At 36.9% G+C, this 21247-nt stretch overlaps 1 long non-coding RNA gene across 1 annotated transcript; it reads left to right on the top strand.

Annotated features, from left to right (window-relative positions):
- Positions 1-4534: 4534 nt before the first annotated feature.
- LOC116476230 (uncharacterized) lies at positions 4535-17429 on the top strand. The gene is made up of 3 exons (XR_004250171.1): positions 4535-4804; positions 16916-17171; positions 17375-17429. It is a non-coding gene; the product is annotated as an uncharacterized LOC116476230 (long non-coding RNA).
- The last annotated feature ends 3818 nt before the right edge of the window (positions 17430-21247 follow it).

The following is a 21247-nucleotide window of genomic DNA, read 5'->3' as shown; positions in this document are numbered from 1 at the left end:
CAATATAGGACTCAACTTTGATTCCTGATAAATTTTATCTTGTTAGTTTTGGTCCATTATTTAAGCCTATTGAAATAATTTTTCATTTTGATTCTCTCATCCATTATATTACCTAACATTCTCATCATTGTATAAATGAGTATATAACTAGTATCCTTCATCTTTGAGGTCCAAATGGACCAATAACAAATAGATAATGTTCCTTAAAAAGTGGTTTTATTCAGTCTATTGACTTTTGAGTGCAATCCATTTGCCTTTTTGGGGTTTTATGAATTACAGGTTATGAACTGAAGCTTCTCTTAAAAGCTAATAACATAGCTTTTGGGACAAAGCATCATTAACCATGATTTGTAGAATGATCATCAATCAAACTATTCTCCTTATTTATTTGAATTTTTTAATGCAGTTAACTTTTTATTATTTTTCTTGATGTGCTTATATTCTTCTATGAGATACTCTCTGAAATGTTTAATAGTTCAATCCAAAGGAATAGTATAAAGGAAGGGAGAAGAGAACTAAATGTATGATTCCATTATATGAGTCAAGCATTTTGACTGACATATGTGACATCACTCCTCACCACAATTCAGTGTATGATGTCTTACTCTCATACATTTTATTGACAAGGGAACTGAGACTCCAAAAAAAAAAAATTGTATGTCTTGGCCAAAATCACGAAGTTGGTAAGTGAGGAATCTATAGCATAAAACCAGATTGATCTGCTTCCAGAGTTTTCCTTGCTTGCTTTCCACAGATGGTGCATTCATCTCACTTAAAAAGTACCCTTTGATGATTTGTCTTAAGTCACTTTGTGCAAAGAGCACCAGGAATGCAACTATAAGAAACACAGCAGAAGTAAGGAGAGTAAGAATAAGACAAGTGTAAGAACATCCAAAGTACAAGATGAATGGGATTAGCAACAACAGAGGCATAAACGATGCTAGAAAGCGTGGCGGGGGGCAAGGGGAAGCTATTTTTTATTTGGACTTGCATTCCTAATTGCCTGGATTATTCTAGCTTCTCCCCACCTCCTCTACACTACTGTGGGCAACTGCATGGCACAAGAAAAGACATGTTTTGAAATTGGGCACACCTGGATCTGAAACCAATCTCATCTTCTTACCAGTGGTCACTAATAAGAGTTGGACAAATTACTTTACCTTTTCTTAGCTTCAGTTTCCTTTTCAACAAAAAAAAAGTCCCATTAACAGCTAAACATAAGATCGTAATTATAAATGAAATTACATCAAACATGTCATGTCGACCCATAGCAGGTGTTCTGAAAATGATTTTTCCATTCTCTTTATGCCTCTCAAAGTAATTTTTTGTTGAACACTATTTTATTTATGTGTTATTCTTGTTTTTTTATGTCATATGTCTGCTGTGATTTTGAATGTTTTTGTTCCCTCTGAAACTCGTGTTGAAACTTAATCCTGACTAGTGTTGGAAGATGGGGCCTAATGAGAGGGTCTTTAGGTCATGAGGCCTCCACCCTCACTAATGCCACTATAAAAAGGACCTGAAGAAGTGGGCTCCCTCTGTCTTTTGTTCTGCCAAGTGAGAAATAGCCTTCCTCTACTTTATATGATGCAGTATTCAAAGCACCAAGTCGGGATTGGGGACTGGGCCCTCACCAGACACCAATATTACTAGTGCCTTGATTTTGGACTTCCCAGCCTCCAGAGCTGTAAGAAATACATTTCTGTTCTTTATAAATTATCCAGTCTATGGTACTCTGTTATAACAGTACAAACAAACTAATACAGTGTCATTCTTCTGTTTAGAATAATTAATGACTCCCTCTGCCTTCCCCTTCATATCCACTTTCCAATGGCTGGTTGGTAAAATACTCTCATAATCTAGTCTTTCCTACCCCATGGATCATGCCGTCTCAATTCTGTATTCATCAGACCAGAGTTTCACTAACTCATAAATACACAACATTCTCATCCCAGTCTCACAGATTTTGACCACTTTTTCCTTCCCTTTTTCCTGGGCTTATTCATCCCACAAATTTCATGCATCATTTAAGAATTCAGCTCTGCTCCCACCATAGTTACAGTTAACTACCCAAGCCTTTATTTATTCTTCCTCCTGTGAGGGCTTACAGTGATTAGTGTTTGTAGAAGAGAATTGAACACTTCATTTTCAACCCTTCTCCCCCTGCCTTATTTCTCCCAGACCCACACACCTAGGCCTCACAACTTTATTCTATCCCAATTTTCAGACCAATCTAGAATTGAGGTCCAGAGGTTGTCACGTCTCACACAGGCTGAAACCGTGGTATTCCTCAGGCAACTTGACCCAGCATAAGTCCCCATCAGACCGAAGCCCCCAGGACCTGACAACCTCCTAGTTTCTACACTGCTCTCTGAGTCTGTTCAATGGTATCCCTAAGGTTCACTCACAGTGTCAATGTATTAATATTTCCAATTTTTCTGTTCCCTTTGTTCCTTAATGTTGGCTCAATGAAGTAAACTGGATGTCTGTCTTGTCCTTCAGATAATCTCAGCATTCAAAACCTGGTGAGAACCAATTTGCCTCAAGCATATACTCCTTCTTGATTACTTTGCTAATTTTTGACAGTTATTTATGCCTCTCCAAATTAAATATAACAACAATAATCATCATTATAAATAGGCTCTGCTGAGTGCTCACCCTTTTGTAGGCACTGTTTCAAGCACTTTACATGGCTTATCCACATGCTTTAATCTTCATAGCAATCCTATGACACTTACTAAAATGGAAACTGAAGCTCCAAAGGTAAGTAACTTTTCCCAGCTCACATCACTAGTAAAGGAATGATCCAGGATACAATGCAAAGCAAGTCAGACTGTCTCTAGAGCCTGCCCTCTAGGTACTACTCCACAATTGAAATGTGTGTCACTTCATACCCATCAAAAGAATCCCTGAAATGTGACCAACCTGACAGATTCAAGACATGATTAAAGTCTAGCTTACCCCTCTGTGCTTCATTTATCCCAACTGGAAGTCCCTGGTGCCAAACTTGAACCTCATTCACCAGCTCTACCATTCAAGTTGCCCTAATATGGTGTTAGTCCCCTGTGCCTGGCAAGCCCAGTTGGACAGGTGGCAGAGCCTGGCTCCCTTCTGGCTCAGGCCATAAGCAGACAGGGCCTTAATTTGAATGTAAATTTCCTGAAATCAACTAGTGTGCAATCTAATTGTCGTGCCACCCTATATTGTACAGAATCATACATTCTGCATATGCTGTATGATCATATCCTCTGTGTTTCTGTATTAACCGCTAGAGATATAGGGTAGCACTCTAATTAGATTGTACACTAGTTGACTTCAGGAAACTTACATTGACTCAGTACATCAGAAAACACTGAATATGTGATATGTTATTGCTTTGCAATTGTTTTTCAAGGGTATAAAGGAATGATTATAAATAGCCATGATAGCCAGGTATGCTCCAATTCATTATATATATAAAAAGCTAAAGTAGCATCTTATACTGCATCCATTCTTCAAAATGCCCTTGTTACAAACAGAAAACAAGACTTTTGTCTCATACTGGCAACCACCACCAGCATATACACCTGTACATAACATAAATTTCTTAGGAACTAGATCTAAAATTTTTAATTTTAGGAGAGTTAGAAGAAAATATTTCTGAACTGAAAGAAACATAGTAAGCAAGCAAAAAGAAAATGGAAGATATGACAGAGAGGTTTAGTATATGACCTCCCCAAGAGAATCATGGGTTTAACTAGAGAAATTGAAAATACCTCTATTGGCTGTATTCCGGGCAAGTGAATCTCAGGAGTCTCAGGTATAAATTGGGGATAATAATTCAGATGTACTTAAATGTCTTACGGGAAGAATAGAAAAGACAATTACATAAAAATACTAATACTTAAATTGCTGTATAAATACTTTTATTGAACTTTTGCTCAATTTTATTTGCACTTAAGAGAACTCTACTAAAAGTATCACCTTTTATCCCACAAATTTAAATAATCCTAGACATAAAACCTATATCTGCACATCAAAAGTTAAATTATCCAGTATGTAGATGTTGGGTTTTGTTGTTGTTATTTTAAAGTTTGTGTTGTTGGGAAGAAGTGCCTGGTGAATTATTGTTTTTGTGTTACATGTATAGTCAACCATAGTCTTAAATCTCCCAGCTCACATCTCTGCCTCTGGCTCTCAGCAGTTCTTACACACAGTCCTCCCCGTAAGGGGAGAGTCACCTAAGAAAAGTATACTTGGTCACATCTCTATCTCCAGGCTAAAGCTGACAACAGCCTCTCATCAAGTGTCTCCATTTTACTGCACAGTAATTCAGTGTGTTAAACAACACATTCAAAAATTCGAGAAAAAAACAGCATCTGAATGTCTTTAATTTAAAGCAGCCATATTAACTTTTGCTAGTCTGTACCTATGTGGTAGGAGAACGAGGCTGAATACTTGAAAACAGCACTACTCTGATGACTAAAACAACTCACTGGCTTTTGTTTTGTTTTGTTTTCTACTTGATACAGGGCTAGGATTCCATCTTGAGCCTGAAATAACCGAGATGGGTTATGTAAGCATAAAAACACATTGTCATCATTTGCTTCAAAAGTTTGTTTGAAATGTTTTAAATCCTAGAAAATCAGGGAAGTGTCAGCAAAATCTATATTTGGTATGGCATCGGAAAAATCACAAGATTAGAGTCTTCTGTTGAAATGAGGACTGAAAACATGGCTGTTGAGAGAAGTATGTGCTGTCGTAAGAGCCTGCAGTGAAGGAGCTGGCCTTGATGAAGCAGCAGAAACATGAAATGCCAAAACAGGTCTGTGCTTTCACAGAGCTAGTTGGAATTACAGGGGATCATAGGCAGGCAAGAAATTGTCATCTTGCTTGGTGTTTGCGAGTATTAAGTACAATGAACAGCCCTGATTTTATTTTCAGGACTAGTCTATAGGAAAGAGGGAGTAGCAAATTTCTTTTGAAATACAAATTATTTGTTGGATTCATAGATCTTTTATTTGAGACTGCTGCTTAAGAAAGACCTGCTACAATTGCCATTTGGGAAGACATATTAATTATCTCCAGGCTGTTTGGCTTTTCTACCCTTGGGTAAAAAATTGGACGTAATTTCACAGAATCTCAGTTCTACTATCTTTATTAGCAAAGCTAAAAAGATAAGGACTGATAACTTTTTTCCTGCTACAGATTATTTTATATATGGTTAAGACATGCTGCCAAAAAGATGTAAGACAACATAAAATTGTAACGTAGAATTTGCAATACTGGTGGAAAAAGCATGGATGATGTATCAAGTGTAGGTTTGTGAACCAATTTCTTGTCACTGTTTTCCAGCCTCAAAAGCTTGTTTGCTTCTGGCTCATTCCAGAAAAAGAGAACTGCCACCAATGTACTCACAGAAGGCTGCTGAGCATTGCATGATACAGTGGAGAGATTTGAAGTCATGTGTCTTAGAAGGGGAATCTCCTTCAAATATAAATGGGAGGAGTGATTTCATCAACAAGTGCCATTGTGAGATGTATTTGGCTCTAGTTTGGCTACATTGAGATAAATATTAATCAGAATCTTTTGTTTATATTTTCCTATCAAGATAAAAAGAGGCATAAATTCAGCTCTGAGGAAGTGTTGCAGAGATAGTGAGAGGTGATTTGTTTTAAAGTATAAGCAAACGCCAGCTCTGTTGACAAAGCCAGTTCATTAGAACACACTAGCCTGTCCTCAACCTCTCTGTTAGCTAGAAGGGACCACAGTGGTCATGACAAGACTAAGACGGAAGCTCACGTTACCAAAAACTTACAAATAAAGGAACAGCTAACAGTTGTCAAAACAATGCCATCCCATCACCAGGTCCTAAGCTGTATGACACCATGAAGTGCCATACAAGGCAGGTTTTATAACAGTAATCATGCATTTGGATTCAAAGTTACTTCTAAAAAACATCAAAACTTTCAGCTTAACCTGATGTGAGTGAAAATGAAACAAAACAAAGTAAAGCAAAAGTATCCAGGGATTGTATGTATAGACCTCCATGGCTTTTATTTATAATACAGGTGAAGTGGGGCCCTAACTCTCATCATGGGAACAAATCAGAATGTGAAGAAAAGTCCAGTCAATTGTGAGAAAGAAAATGAGTGTCGCCATCCTAAACCAATCCCCGGAATTTCCTCCTGAGGACTTTTCCTTCAAAAGTGATACAATTAACAAATAGAAAAAGGCTGTTTGGCTTCTTGAAACAAAACAAAAGACACACAAGCAATGTAGTTTTTCTGAATTCCCTGGCTAAGAGTTATGACTTTGGAAGGACAACTACCTGTATTCAAATCCTGGCTTATTTGCTATGTGACAAGGGGCATATTGCCTAACTTCTCTGTGCCTAATTTCTCCACTTAAAAGGGAGTAATAAAAGGAATTACCTCAAAGATTGGCTGTAAGGATTAAGTGAAACACTATATATAAAGTGATTAGAATGTTTCCCAACATATGGCTGATACTTCATTCTTCCATTTAGCACATATTTATTGAACCGATCCACGCAGATAGCATCTTAGACACTTGGGTTACAGCAGTGAACAGAGAAATGTCTCTACCCTCATAAAATTTACATTCTAATGGAATTTAGCTATTGTGATTAATCTACTATCCAAGTATCTACAAAAACTATTTTAAATAATTTCAACTTGTACTGATAGCCTGAGGCATTATAGGCATAAGGCAGAATCTAGCACTCATCTTATTGAGTCTGTAACTGAGGCTTAAAGAGAAATGAGAAAATATTTTAAAATAAACAGAAACATTTGTATAGATCCCCTAAAAGCAGGGCTACTTTAAGTTTTGGGATGCAAGTTCCCTTTAAGAGTTTATTAAAAGCTGCAGATCTGTTTCTAATAAAGTTAAAATACCTATCTGATGACCCAGCAATTCTACTCCTAGTTACTTACTCCCCCAAAATTAAATGATAATGTCCACAAAAAGACATGGACAAGAGTGTTCATAGCAACTTTACTTATAATATGCAAAAGCAAGCCAAAGGTCCATGAATAGATAAAAAGGATAGTCAAACTGTGTAATATTCATATGGGAGAATACTGCTCAACATTAAAGTTATTGATTGAAGCAATAATATGATGAATTTCAAAAAATCAGAAACTAGACACTAATGAGTATTATATACTATAGGATTCCATTAAGATGAGGTTCAAAAATAGACAAAAATAATTTATAGTGATAAGTATCAGTAAGCAGTTGCACTGGGTAGTGGATGGGAAACTGATTAGAAAAGGACCCAAGAGAACTTTGGGTGATGGAAATCTTTTATGTATTGTTTTAAGTTGTAGCTACACAAATGTATACAATTGACACAACTCTTAGAAATCACCTTTAAAGGTCTATGCATTTTGTTATATATTATACCTCATTAAAAACAGAAGTCATAAAAAACGGTAGCGACTTTCCCCAGATAAATACTCATGCATTGCACATAAAATTTTAGATGGCAAATGGACTCCAGGGTAAAATTTCCTGATATAGGAACTAGTGACTGAGTTGGCTAAAAATGTCACCGTTAAAATATGTATATAGATAATTCAAGAAGAATCTTCTAGAGAAAAAGCTTGGTGTAATTCACTGACATTTTCTAGACACCAATGCTATTTTGAAATGCCTTCCCCATAGAATGCTGTACTTGATCAAGACATATTTACCGTGAAGTATTTTACCATTAATTTTGAAAGGCATGTGTTTAGAGTAATTTAATATTTCCTTGAAAGTCATGTAGAATAAAGAGTGTTAAGTGCATTAACTATGAAGATATCAATTCATATCTCCGCTTAAACAGCATGTTATGCTTTGAGCAATGTTCTAATATGTTCTAAAGAAATATAAGCTTGGGCCTTTAAAAGAAAAAAAAAAGGCAATTTTCTGTCAGAGAGTCCATGACCCAGGCCAAACTATACATCTGCAAAAATGACTATAGAGACTAATAAGGAATCCAATTGTATGCTAATTTCAAATTAGCTTTTATACTTGCTTCAGGCTTCAAAGGGGACTGAGAGAAAAAATGTAGTTATATGGAAGAAAATTACTCATTATTAGAAAAAGGCCATCACAAGGGATTCAAATTTCTCTTATTCTGATTATAGCAAAAGGTCATGCAGAAGAGAAAACCATACAAATTTCTGAGGAAAAAAAGGCATAAAAGAAGAAAACTAAATACAAAAATGGTAGACAAGCCCAAAGGGGAACTGAAATGATTCAGACTGAAAGCTTTTGATTTGTGAAAAAAAAAAAAAAAATTGGGATTAGGCTAAAGATAATTGAAGTTTAATGAGAAGGTATCTAATTATACTGGTATATTTATTTAAGTATTTTCTAATTGGGTATTATTTTTATAATGATTTAATTACTTAATAGTGCTGCTTGTTGATTTAACAAAGAGTTTTGTTATTACAGAGAGAGCATGACATAACAGGATAAATGTTCTATCTTCTGGATGCCTGTGGGTAGTTTAGACATTTAATTACGTGACTAAGTCTACCAGCCACTGTCCCCATAAAGAGGCTAGCCCTTATTGCAGAAATATAACCTGAGAGAATATAATCTGTATCAGTACACCCTATTTCTCTAACCCATGTCTAAAATATGACCAACTTTATATATCTGAAATAAACCATAAGTGCAGATCAATAGCTTTCTAACTTTTTGACCAAGATCCTTAGTAAGAGATGCATTTTACATTGTGTCGTAGTCAGTTCGGGCTGCTATAACAAAAATACCATAGACAGGATGGCTTTAACAACAGAAATTCACTTCTCACAGTTCAGGAAGCTGGAAAGTTCAAGAGTGCCAGCCAAGTCAATTTCTGGTGGAGGCCAACCTCCCGGTTTGCAGATGAATACCGTATTTCCACCAACATTCTTTACACTATTATTTAAGTGTTCTATGAGAAGATGAACCTCTCTCTTCAGCTTTCCTCTTCTGTTTCTGAGGTCTTACTAGAGTTGCCTTTAAAACTCTCTTCACAAAAACATTGGCTTTTGCTAGCATGCACCTCAAAACTCTTCCAGAATCTATTATTATTATTATCATCATTATTATTATTACAGTAGTCCCCTCTCCTCTGTGGTTTTGCTTTCCTTGATTTTCATTACCTGCAGCCTACTGCAATTCAAAAATATTAAATAGAATATTCTAGAAATAAACCATTCCTAAGTTATTAATTAGTTTTCAACAGTAGCCAAACGCTGCATCACAATGCCAATGTCATTCACCTCACTTCATCTCAGAAACAGGCATTTTGTCATCCCACATCATCACAAGAAGAAGAGTGAATAAAGTACAATAAGAGATTTTGAGAGACATAGAGACCATATTAACATAACTTTTATTGTTATCCTTTGCCTATTTTATTATTAGTCATTGTTACTTTCTTACTGTTCTTAATTTATAAATTAAACCTTAGCATAGGTATGTAAGTATAGGAAAAACATAGTGTAAATGGGGTTCAGTACTATTCACAATTTCAGGCATTCACCAAGGGTCTTGGAACATATGTCCGTGTAGATAAGGGGGGCTACTGTATTATAATTACCATAAGGCATTGGGTCACATGATTACGGAGACTGAGAAGTCCATGATTTGCTATCTGCAAGCTGGATACCCAGGAAAAGCAGTGGCGTAGTTTGAAGGCCTGTAAGTCAGATAGCCAATGCTATAGATTCCGAAGGTCTGGGAACCAGCAACACCAGAACCAGGAGAAAACAGATGTCCTGCTCAAGCAGTCAGACACAGTTAACTCAAACCTTCTTCATCTTTTTGTTTTATTCAGGCCCTCAACAAACTACATGATGCCCACATACCTTGGGGAGGGCCGTATGCTCTACTCATTCTACCAATTCAAATGCCGTCTCTTCCAGAAACACTCTCACAGACATGTGCAGACATAATGTTTAATCAGATATCTGGACATCATTTGTTCCAGTCAAGTTGACACATAAAATTTACCATCACACGTCATGACCCAGAATGCAAATTTATATCAGAAAGAGAGAAAAGGAAGGAGGGATGGAAGGAAAGAAAAGTGAGACAGGAAGGAGGGAGGGAGGGAAGGAGGGAAGGCAGGAAGGAAGGAGGAAGGAAGGAAGGAAGGAAGGAGAGAGAGAAACAAAGAAAGAAAGAAGAAAGAAAGAAAAAGAAAGAAAGACAGGCAGAAAGGAAAGAAAGAGGGAAGGAAGGAAAAAAAAGAAAGAAAAAGAAAGAAAGGAAAGAAAGAAAGAACAGAGGAAGGAAGGAAGGGAGGGAGGGAGGGAGGAAGGGAGGGAAATAAAAGATCCATAAAATAAATCTAAGTTGCACCACTTTTATATATTTTATTATGTTCTATTTTTTCATTCTATTTTTAATGTGAATTGTTATCCACTAAAATGATTTTACTGCCACAGTTTAAAAAGCAAATATTATAAATGCTTAATCAACTCCTCTTTACTTAAATTGTCTCTATGATTGGTAAAATAGCCATAAATTTTCTTTGCTGACATGCTGGCTTCTGAGTGCCTTAAGACTACCTGAGACATGACCAAAAGGGAGAAGCCTTGAGTCTTTTAAAGAGACCTCTGGGAAAACTCATTTCTGTCTGAAGCTTCATCAAAATCATCCTGAACATCCGTATTTCTACTAACATCCTGTACATGATTATTTATGTGTTCTCTAAAACTATGGAGCTTTCTCCCCAGCTTTCCTCTTCTTTCTGAGCCCTCACCAGAATTGCCTCTAAAAGTCAAAAGGGGCTGAAAAACTAGTAAGATATCTTTCCACTTTGCCCTTTTCTCCACAAACTCTGATGCTCACACTGCCCTGTTCTGAGATATGATCAGGCTCCTACTGATCTGACTCCCAGAGCAGTGCTCAGTAGCTTGCTTTTCCTCACCTGGGCAATTCAACCTTCACCTACTCAGGAATTGAGATTTGCTGATTTACTACAGCTACAAATGTAATCAAATATTTGTGTTAGTTTTCAACCACTCGATGATTTATCATTTTTTTCATTATCTATTGTCTGGCTTCTAACCCTCATCTTGAGTATAAACAGTGAAGATGGCAAATATAGGAAAGAACGGTCTTTTATTGTAGGAACCTACAAGTAATGAAGTGGGACCAAAGCAGTCTCTGAACCGGGCTTACATCTTTACAAGGATGTCTAAGAGAAGAAAGTTCGCTCTCCAGCATATTCAGTCACAGCAGCCGAAGAATTTATGACAGTGGAAAATGTAGAAGGTGGAATAGGCCAACAACAAATTAGCTGATTGTTGATGAAGCAACAGGGGCCAGGATACCTTTTATAGGCACACGTTCCAGTCCAGTGAGTCAACTTTTAGTATCCATCAGAACCCCCTAAGTAGTCTGCTTAAATCAAGATTAGTTGTCTGGTGTGTTCTACAGCCCTAGACCCTACCACTGAGTAGGAAGAGAGGGAGAGAAAAAGAGGGTGCAGGGAACCCTAGAGAAGCACAGGGCAATTCAAGTAAAAGTGGGGAAGGAATATATCAGCTGTGCACTATCAATATTTTCCTATCAAGACATCTGCTGCCTCAGGATCACATGGTGATGAATCACAACAGAGACCCAACAAAAAATGTTGACACTTTGAGACTCTTACTTAAACATGTATATCAAAAAAGTGGGAGGGGAGAGGTACTCCAAACTGCATGACTTGATATTGACTTGATCCCTGCACAGACTACAGTCATCATTAAACACACACGCTCTCCCAATTTGTATGCCCATACCACAGTCCTTAACTCCTTGTTGAGCAATAACAAGGAGATCAGTGTGACTGGAACCTAGTTAAACTATCATGCTCATGATGCTATGCAGTAGCTCTAGATTCAATGTTATAATGTGTGATGTTACCAAAATAATACCCTAAATTATCACAAAGTGGTATTTAAAAAATGCAGTTTTGCGGCCCAATTACTTCACAGGTCACATGGCCTCAAACACTGACCTTAGAACTTAACAGCCATCTATAGTGTTTCCGTGAAAAACATGTTCCAGGCTCCAAACAGCATTCTTTTAGGCAAACTTTTAGAACACAATCTGCTTAGGAACTGTCTCTACTGTTCTGTGATACGTTTGTTTTGCACATGAGGTTTATTTCGGACTCTTTTCTACAAAGATATTTCCTGCCCTTGGAAGATGACCTCAAATAATAAATTGTCACCAAAAATGGACATGAAACTTTTAAAAAGCAGTAGGGAGGTGGAAAAGATGAACAAGCTGAAAACAAGTCCATTTTGGGAGGGTTCTGCACATCCTGGTTAAGGGAGTTTTTCATTTTAAAGGAAAAAGTATTCATCTGATGTGCTTCTTTGTTCATGGCACTTAATATAGAAGTCCACAATGTTAAAAATAGGAAGTCAGGTTTATATGGTGTTTGCTTTAATGACACTAAACTGCCTGGAAATAGCAGCACATGCTATAACAAGTTTCAGATATTAAAGGAAAAGCTACAATGCTGAACTCTTTTCAAAACTTTTATATGAAGTCCCAGGCTTTGTGGACATTCAGGAGCAAATCAGGGCTAATACGGGAAGCTTACAGATGGTAAAATGGCTTCAGGCATCCCAATTATATTAAAAAGTTGAAAGCGGCAGATTCATATTCTCCCTTTTTACATGTCATAAATTCCAAAGTGTTGGTGTCAAACTGTGTCAATTGCACTCATTTATTAATACTTGGAATACCATCAGTGAGCTTCCTAACTGTTATTATCCATTTATTCACTTACAGCCATCAAATACTAACAGCACCAGCCACAGTTTTCAATCCTTTCCCTAAAACCATACATGCCTCAGGGAGACTTACATAAGCCTGCATCTGGGGAGAGGGGGGAGGAGGAAATAGCAAATTGCAGGATCTGCTGATCTTGGATATAGGTCTCTCTGCAGGAGCTTCCAAATGTGTCTTTGTTTATGTTCTGGGCTCTGGGTTGTTGTGGGGCACGGATCTAAGGAGGAAGGAATTTGTTGCCTCAATAAAAAAAATGTGTAATTAAGATGTGGAAGAAAGGTTAGGTGAAAGACAGAAAAAAAAGACTATCTCCGTGTATTCTAAAACAAATATTTACACATTCAAATATCGTCTTTTTTTTCTTTAACTATCTGATCTTCAGTCTTGGATGCAGTGGTCAATAAACCCTGATGTCTCCACACAAAGTAAAAAAATAAATAAAATAAAAAATATATGGCAACGATGCACATGATTCAGACCCAAAAACTACCCTGCATAAAACATTCATTATAATTAATGCAGTGTTTCTTGGCTGGTATTATTAAGACCTTAATTTTCCACTTGGTGGAACTTACTGTATGTAGGAGAAAAATCACTGGCTCTGAATCAGAAATGCCTTGATTCTAATCCAGCCCCTGCCACTTCTTAGTCATGCCATGTGTGTAAATTTGTTGACCTCTCTGAGCCTTGGGTTTGTTTTCTTTAAAATGTGAATTATAAGGAAATATTAAATGTGATGATTAAATAAAAGAAAGTAGAACAACTACATAGTTCCTCTGAATTGCAGCTTTCCTCCCTCACCCCTTTCCTCTTTAAGAACTGCAGAGACATTTTTAATAAGAAAGGATATAAGTGATCAAAATAATTATTCTGAAAACATATGATTCATTGCAGACATTGGTAGTGTGCCCTACATACTATTGGGCATGAAAGGGTTAAGTGGGAACGTCACCTTAGAGCCCTGGGGGAAGGGTGGAAGGGAGGAGGGTAATAGTGGATTTAACAGTGTTTCACAGGCAGAGTCCTGGTGCTGTGCAAAGCTCCAGATCATGTTTCTTCTTAGACGCCAATCAGTCAGGAAGTGATTCTCAAAGAAGTTTACATTGCCCTACTCTCTTTACACTGCTGCACAGTGGGAAACCCAGGACACAGAATACTCACAAGAAAGATGCTAGCATTTCCTGCGATAATAGGCAAAGCAAATGAGCCTCATGTCACATAACATATTATAAGGAAGAAAAGCCTCCTGCACAACATTATACTAAAAAAACCAAACTTATATTAAGCCTTGAACAGTTGCATATGTAAAGACCAAGAAAATAATCCAAATAGTAATCAAAAGCTCTAATTCTTCTTCAATTCCAGTTCATGTGCTATATTTTCAGAAGAATGACACAAAAGTGTACATGCTCTCTCACACACACACATGCATACACACACAAATATACACAAGTCATGCAACACATGTTCACACCTTCTGGTCAATACAAGAAAAGAAACCTAGATTATATCAGAACACAGACAGTCTACTAGTCAAGCTGTGTCTTCACCACATGCTTAATGGAGAAAAATGGGTAAGGTATATCAGAACTTCATCAGAGAACATTCCAAAGCTGTTACATACATTTATGCTTGTCAAGTGCATAACATGCACATTCTCTTTTATTCTTTCACCCAGTATTTATTTTCTGTTAGCTAGAAGAGGGCATGGGCTTTGTCTATATTGCTTACTTAAACTTGTGACTACCTGGCATGTAGTAGGTGCTCAATAAATATTTGCTGAATAAATTAATGAACATTTCCAATTCTAGGGGGGATTCTGCCATTTTAAATAAGCAATTACAATAGAATAAGCTAATTTGACTTTTGACATCCCAAGGAACCGTTCCAAGCCCCTTTTGTTAGTAGTTTTCTTTTTAGAACACTGTCTGAACTAGGTCTATTTTATGTGGCTGTGCTGCAGCTGACTGGGGCAAGGCACATTTTGTAGACTCACATGGTAGCCTGTGGAGAGGCATCTACATGAAAGATAAAGACATTGGTTATATTTGTACAGATATTACACTATGGTGCAAATAACCAACTCTGTCTTTTGTTTTTCTTGAGACAGAGTCTCAGTTCTGTCAACCAGGCTGGAATGCAGTGATGCAATCTCAGCTGCAACTTATTGCCTCCCGGGTTCATGAGATTCTCCTCATGCCTCAGCCTCCTGAGTAGCTGGGACTACAGGCACGCACCACCATGCCCGGCTAACTTTTGTATTTTTAATAGAGACAGGTTTTCACCGTGTTGGCCAGGCTGGTCTTGAATTCCTGACCACAAGTGATCCACCCGCCCCATCCTCCCAAAGTACTGGGATAACAGGCATGAGCCACTGCTCCCAGCCTACCAACTCTGTCTTCTATACATTAATTCTAAATCAATGATTTATGAATTTACCCAAATTGATTTTTTCTATTTATGTTTTCAGTCTCTTCTCCTTCCAGGCAATGAGCTCCATGCCAGCATTCCCCTTTCCTTCAAAGTAATACCTTTTATTTTTTCTTAGAATTCACACAAGCAATTCAGCAAAATGTCACTGGCACCTCCTACAAGATACCATGACAGCAAAATTTTATCTTTACTACATAAGGATTTTTTACTTTTTCTAAAGTTTAAATTTTTTCCACTTCTTTCTCCCTTTATCGTGACCTTACAAAGAACCATCACAGTCCAGTTACAGGATGTCCTCTTACAGAAACCACATTTTCTTTCCTTCATTAAGTCATGCAAGTTTAACCACCAAGTGACTGTCTTCATCATAACTTCCAGTGGGCAATTCAGGGACTGGAGGGGGACCTACCAGTCTGCAGACTTAGCACATTTTCTACAATTTTCTTCTAGAAAGGGATTTCATTAACAATCTCCCAACTTTCTTCATATTTGTAACAGAAGTGTCACAATCTAGTCCCTAGCAACCAAACCATTTCATTATTAAAATAAATGTCATCATACATTTGTCAAAACTCATTATGTACAACCTAAAAGCAAAGCCTAATGTACATTTGAACTCTGGGTGACAATGATGTGTCAATGTAGGTTCACCCATTGTAAACAAATGTACCAGTCTGAAGGGAATGTTGATCACGGGGGAGGCTGTGCACGAGTGAGAGCAGGGGAGATATGGAAACTCCCTACTTTCCACTCAACTTTCCTGTGGACCCAAAACTGCTCTAAAACAAAAATAAAGTCAATTACAGTAAAATACCTGCATAACTTCACGACACTGTTCAAAACATTTTACTTATTTTGTGAATATAAGTATATGCAATTCTTGGAACAATATTATGAGAGAGATATTACTACTATTATCCCCTTTTTGCTGATGAGACTTCAGTTACCTGACCCCGACTGTCACGACTGAGAAGTACCAGAACTGCCGCCTGGCTGCAGCCGACACACCCATCCTTACTCCGCTTGGGTGCTTCTCAGTCATGCCAAACTAAGTCTCTAGCCACACATTCCTCCCCTTCGCCGCAAGCACAGTTCTTTAAACTATTAGCTATGGTTGTTCTCACAGGCGTATTGTGTACTTAACAGTAAATATACATGTGTAAAAAATATTTCTGCATGTGCTATTCTGAAGGATATGCTTTATATTAAAAAAAAAAATTGAAGTGAAATCATTCCCAACAGTTTTCTCAGTAAAGACGAATATAAGGATTCACTTGAGTTCATCAAAGTGCCCCACAGATTCTTTGGTTATCTGTTTAATTCCGACGTAATTCTGGAGTTTTTATAGTTCACTTGGCAGTCTACTACAACCTTGATTATCCCATGGTTATTTAAGGAAGTTTTTATTTTTAAATATATTTTCTGTTTTACAAATTATCTGATGATGTGTATCATTTCTAAAAACAGAACAGAATCAACATTTTTTATAAGTTTAGTCAAGAAAGGGACATCTAAATTGTTTAGATAACTGTAGTGACATAGACCAGAGAAGGTTTCAAAGGAAATCACTGTTTGTTCGTAAAGCGCAAATCCCTTTCCAGGAAATTAGTATCATGAAAATTATTACCAAAAAATCATAAATATATGCAGGGTTTTGTTCTGAATATATGTCTCATTAAAAAAACAAATTATTTTTCAGATGGAGTTGCTTGGATACAAGGAGAATCTTACAGAATACAAATGAACTTGAAGACATTAGTAATATTTTCAAAATAATAGAGAAACGACACAAAGAGTGAAAGAGGTAATTGAAATCTGTCTTTGATGGGAATAATATCTAAAAGGAGTATTGTACATATCTGCTGGCAGCTTTAAAAAAATTAATGATTACTGAAATTGAGAAATGTCAACAGTATGAAATGAGCAAAACTACTTCCCTAACAAGATTTTATAAGGTGAGCAATTGTTTTGAACATTTTCTAACCTTGACTTTTCTATTTATCTTAAGAATTAAAAAAAAAAAAAACTAGTGTTTAAATATGAAAAGGAGACTTGTGGCAAATTCAGAATAATTGACCATTGAAATAGAAATGCCTTCTCTAACCAGAAAAATGAATAAGGAAATTATAACTTATATTCTCTATGGATGTCTTTACAGAGATAAAGTAGTAGGATATTTACTTGAAATGATGTTCATCATCAATGCTGAAGTTTACAAAAGACAAAAATATAGAAATAATGTGTTCATAGACAGCCCCAGGGCACACACAGTGGATGCATTGTGTTCTCCTGGGTTGTATAACTACTTTGAAAGAAGTTTTCTTTTCTGTGTCATAAAAGAAGACTTTTTGGCTCTGCCAGGATACTCTACCATTTGGCCCACTTCAAGCATGCCTGAAGATGCGTGCCAATTGCTTGTTGGTTTTTGAAGATCATTCTGATCTCTGCTGAGTTACCCAACTGGACTCAGAAGGGTCTGACCCACGTGCCACATTCTAGCTGTTTGCTTGTTTGTTTTTAATCTCAACCTAGTTTAATGGGAAGAAGGTGAGTCACCTTGTGTGTATGTCAGCTGATACTGATGTCATGGAAACTTAAAGGGGATAGACTTGAAATTGAAAAGATAAGATTGTAAGTGAATGGGGCTTGTATAAACTATGTTTTGTTTTTGTTCTCTTGCTTACTTACCTTGTAAACAGATTCCTTGAGTCTTAAGCCAAGGATCTTGATCTTTGGTATTTACAGAGCCTTTCTTCCATGAAGCAGAGTTATGTAGGATGCGGCCAGCAAATGAGCTCTCACCTGGATCTGTCATCATCATCATAGAATTTACTATGGTCTGGTAGTATTCAAAGTGCTTACTTAAATTAATTTCTGGAAACAACCTCACACATTTGACTCTATGTATTTTTCCACCTCATGATGAGGAAACAGACACAAAAAGGCCAAATGATTTTTTCAAGGACATTCAGCTAGGAAAGGGCAAAGACAGGCACAGATGAAGAAATAATCACAGGCACAAACGAGGTATCTGATAATAGAGATCCTAGGAATCTGTGAATGTCAATATGAATTACAAATATGAAAATTATTTGTTGAATCAACAAAGTGGAAATATAACTATTTTGTCTTAGTTGATTTGGTAATGACTAACAGTCAACATACCTATTAAGTGGTTTTGGTTGAAATAATTTAATTTGTTGTCAATACTAGTTTCCCCCTTTAAATTTAATGATACAGTTCCAACATCTAGATGAACAAATAAAGATAGGAGAAAGAATTCTATATTTTAGTCATTTCTGCTTATGGCCTCAATTTCAGATTCCAGAAATCCATAACTAAGTAGTTATAAAGCAATTACAGTTGTCAGAGTAGCCCAGGATGGCTGGACAAAGTTGAATATTTCATGACTAAAAACAACAACAGCCAGGCACAGTGGCTCACACCTATAATCCTAGCACTTTGGGTGGCTGAGATGGGTGGCTGGCTTAAGCCTGGAGTTCGAGACCAGCCTGGCAGTAAACTGAGAACTTGTCTCTACAAAAGATACAAAAATTAGTTGGTGTGGTGGTGTGTGCTTGTAGTCCCAGCTACTTTAGAGGCTGAGATGGGAGAATCACCTGAGCCCAGGAGATTGAGGTTGCAGTGAGTTGAAATCATGCCACTGCATTCCATCGCTGCACTCCAGCAGCCTGGGTGACAGAGCGAGACCCTATCTCAAAACAAAACAAAACAAATAAATCAATTCTCACTTAAAATAAACATACCTAAGACATCATTGTATATTTTAAATCCTTTCTAATTAGAGCAATGTTACTAAATATATTTTAAAGAGGCTTGTTATAAATGAAATACTTACAAGGTCATTGTACTGAATTCAAAATTTTTGTTATATGGAAGTTGTAGAACTTTGGGATTATGAAATACTAACACAAGTAAAAATATAAAGTCCGATCTTTGATAAGAAGATACTTTGTCTTAGTCAGTTTGGGCTGCTACAACAAAATACCATGGATGTGGTGGCTTCAACAACAGACATTTATTTTCTCACAGTTCTGGAGGCTGGGAAGTCTAAGATCAAGGTACTGGCCAATATGGTTCTTGGTGAGGGCATTCTTCCTACCTGATAGATAGTTACCTTCTTGCTGTGTGCTCATATGATCTTTCCTCAGTACCTGAGCATGGACAGAGAGAAAGCTCCTGTGTTTCTTCATTTCCTTTGAAGGACATTAATCCCATCACGTAGTCCCCAACCTCATGATCTCATCTAAGCCTAAATACCTCCCAAAGGCCCCACCTCCAAATACCATCAAGATGGGGATTAGGACTTCAACATATGAATTTGGGAGAAACACAGTCAGTCCATAGACATTTCTAGGAAATCTTTTCCATGTAGTCCAGATTCATCTAGTATGCAAACCACACTAGGCTACAGAAGTGACTTGAGGGCAAGAAGAAAGATCCTTCTTTCAGACCTTAAACTCTTCATTCACGGGCCCAGGAAGGAGCCCCCAGCATGGAGGATACCCAAAGACTGAACAATAATATGAGGCTTGAGGCTCACAAATAAACCTCATTAAGAGAGAACTGGGGAAAATCAGAGTCAGAGAAAGAAGGAAAAAAGGTATGGCGATGGGTAATGGGATTTGAGGTAGGAAAGGAAACGGAAAGGAGCAGAGCACCAGGAGGGAAGGGGAGGCAAAGGGGGAAGGTCAAAGGAAGAGAGAGGGAAGAAGATGACAAGAGCGAGCACAGTTTCACTTTCTCGGCATTAAAATCCTGAAATGGACACTCTAAAAATAAAAACTACAGGGGGTGGGGATTTTACTTGTAAATAATTTAAAAATCACTGAGCTTCCTGCCATGATAGTGCAGGCTATAGATTCCAACAACCTGAAGTGATTTTAAACGCCCCTCTCTAGAGAATAAGTAAAAATATCCATCTCCCCCATAGAACAAAATTCCCTTTCTTGATGGAACTGAATGGGGTCAGTGGCATTTTTTTCTTGGAATATTCACCAGCCCAAACTATAGACATAAGCCAACTTTCACAGAGGCTAGAGATTGTTAAGCTGTGGCTTGTCACCTATAATCCATTTTTATAAAATGTGAATGAAGGCTACTATATTGTTAGTGGCCACCTGTGGACATAAAGAATTTATAAGAGAAAAGTCAATAATGTCTTATCATGTAAGCACATCTGAAATACTTACATGATTTCCGTATTAAGTAAACACTAAAGCAAATTTGGTGACTAGTTGTATGTATGATACACATATACATATGCATGTATGTATACCATTTAAAAAGAAACACCAAAAGAGTTTAAAATATACTGATTTTGTGACAGCTGAAGAGCTAATTGTTGCTTTCCACTATTAAAACGGGGTAAATGCCAATAGGAGAGGAATTGCTCGGCTTTAGGAAGGGGTAATTAGGTTTAATGGAACCAGTTAAGAAGAGGAACATTAAGCCTATCGGGAAAAATTTCCTCTCAATGAAAACTATTAGATAATGGAATCACTTCCCAAGAGAAATGCCTGAAATCCTATCACTGAGGATATTTAGGACTCAGCTGGACATTACAAGACATTCCATGTCTCAGACTTTATGCCCTTTTATGTCCAAAATATTTTAGTATTTTATTTGATGAAATATATTCCAATCCTTTCTTCAGGACTCCATATATAAAGAGACTGTATATGTGTATAAATATGCATATATAGTATAAATACATACATATATGTACTATATTTAGACTATATATGTATAGTCCAAATATACACATAAATATGCATATACATATACATACTTACTAAATATACATATACATATGTACCATACATATATAGTCTAAATATAGTACATATGTGTATATGTGTATGTTGAGAGAGATAGGTAGATAGGCAGATTAATTGATAAATAGGTAAATAGATATAAGGGAGAGAAACAGAAAAATAATCTTAAGATTCGAGGTTCTTTTCTGTTTGTTTTTAAACTTGCAGGTTACAAATGAAAACATTAAAGACTG

The sequence above is a fragment of the Hylobates moloch genome, unplaced genomic scaffold (assembly GCF_009828535.3).
Source record: "Hylobates moloch isolate HMO894 unplaced genomic scaffold, HMol_V3 SCAFFOLD_2, whole genome shotgun sequence".
Lineage (NCBI taxonomy): Eukaryota > Metazoa > Chordata > Mammalia > Primates > Hylobatidae > Hylobates > Hylobates moloch.
Note: the sequence above shows the minus strand (reverse complement) of the source record. Positions and strands in the feature narration are given on the sequence as shown.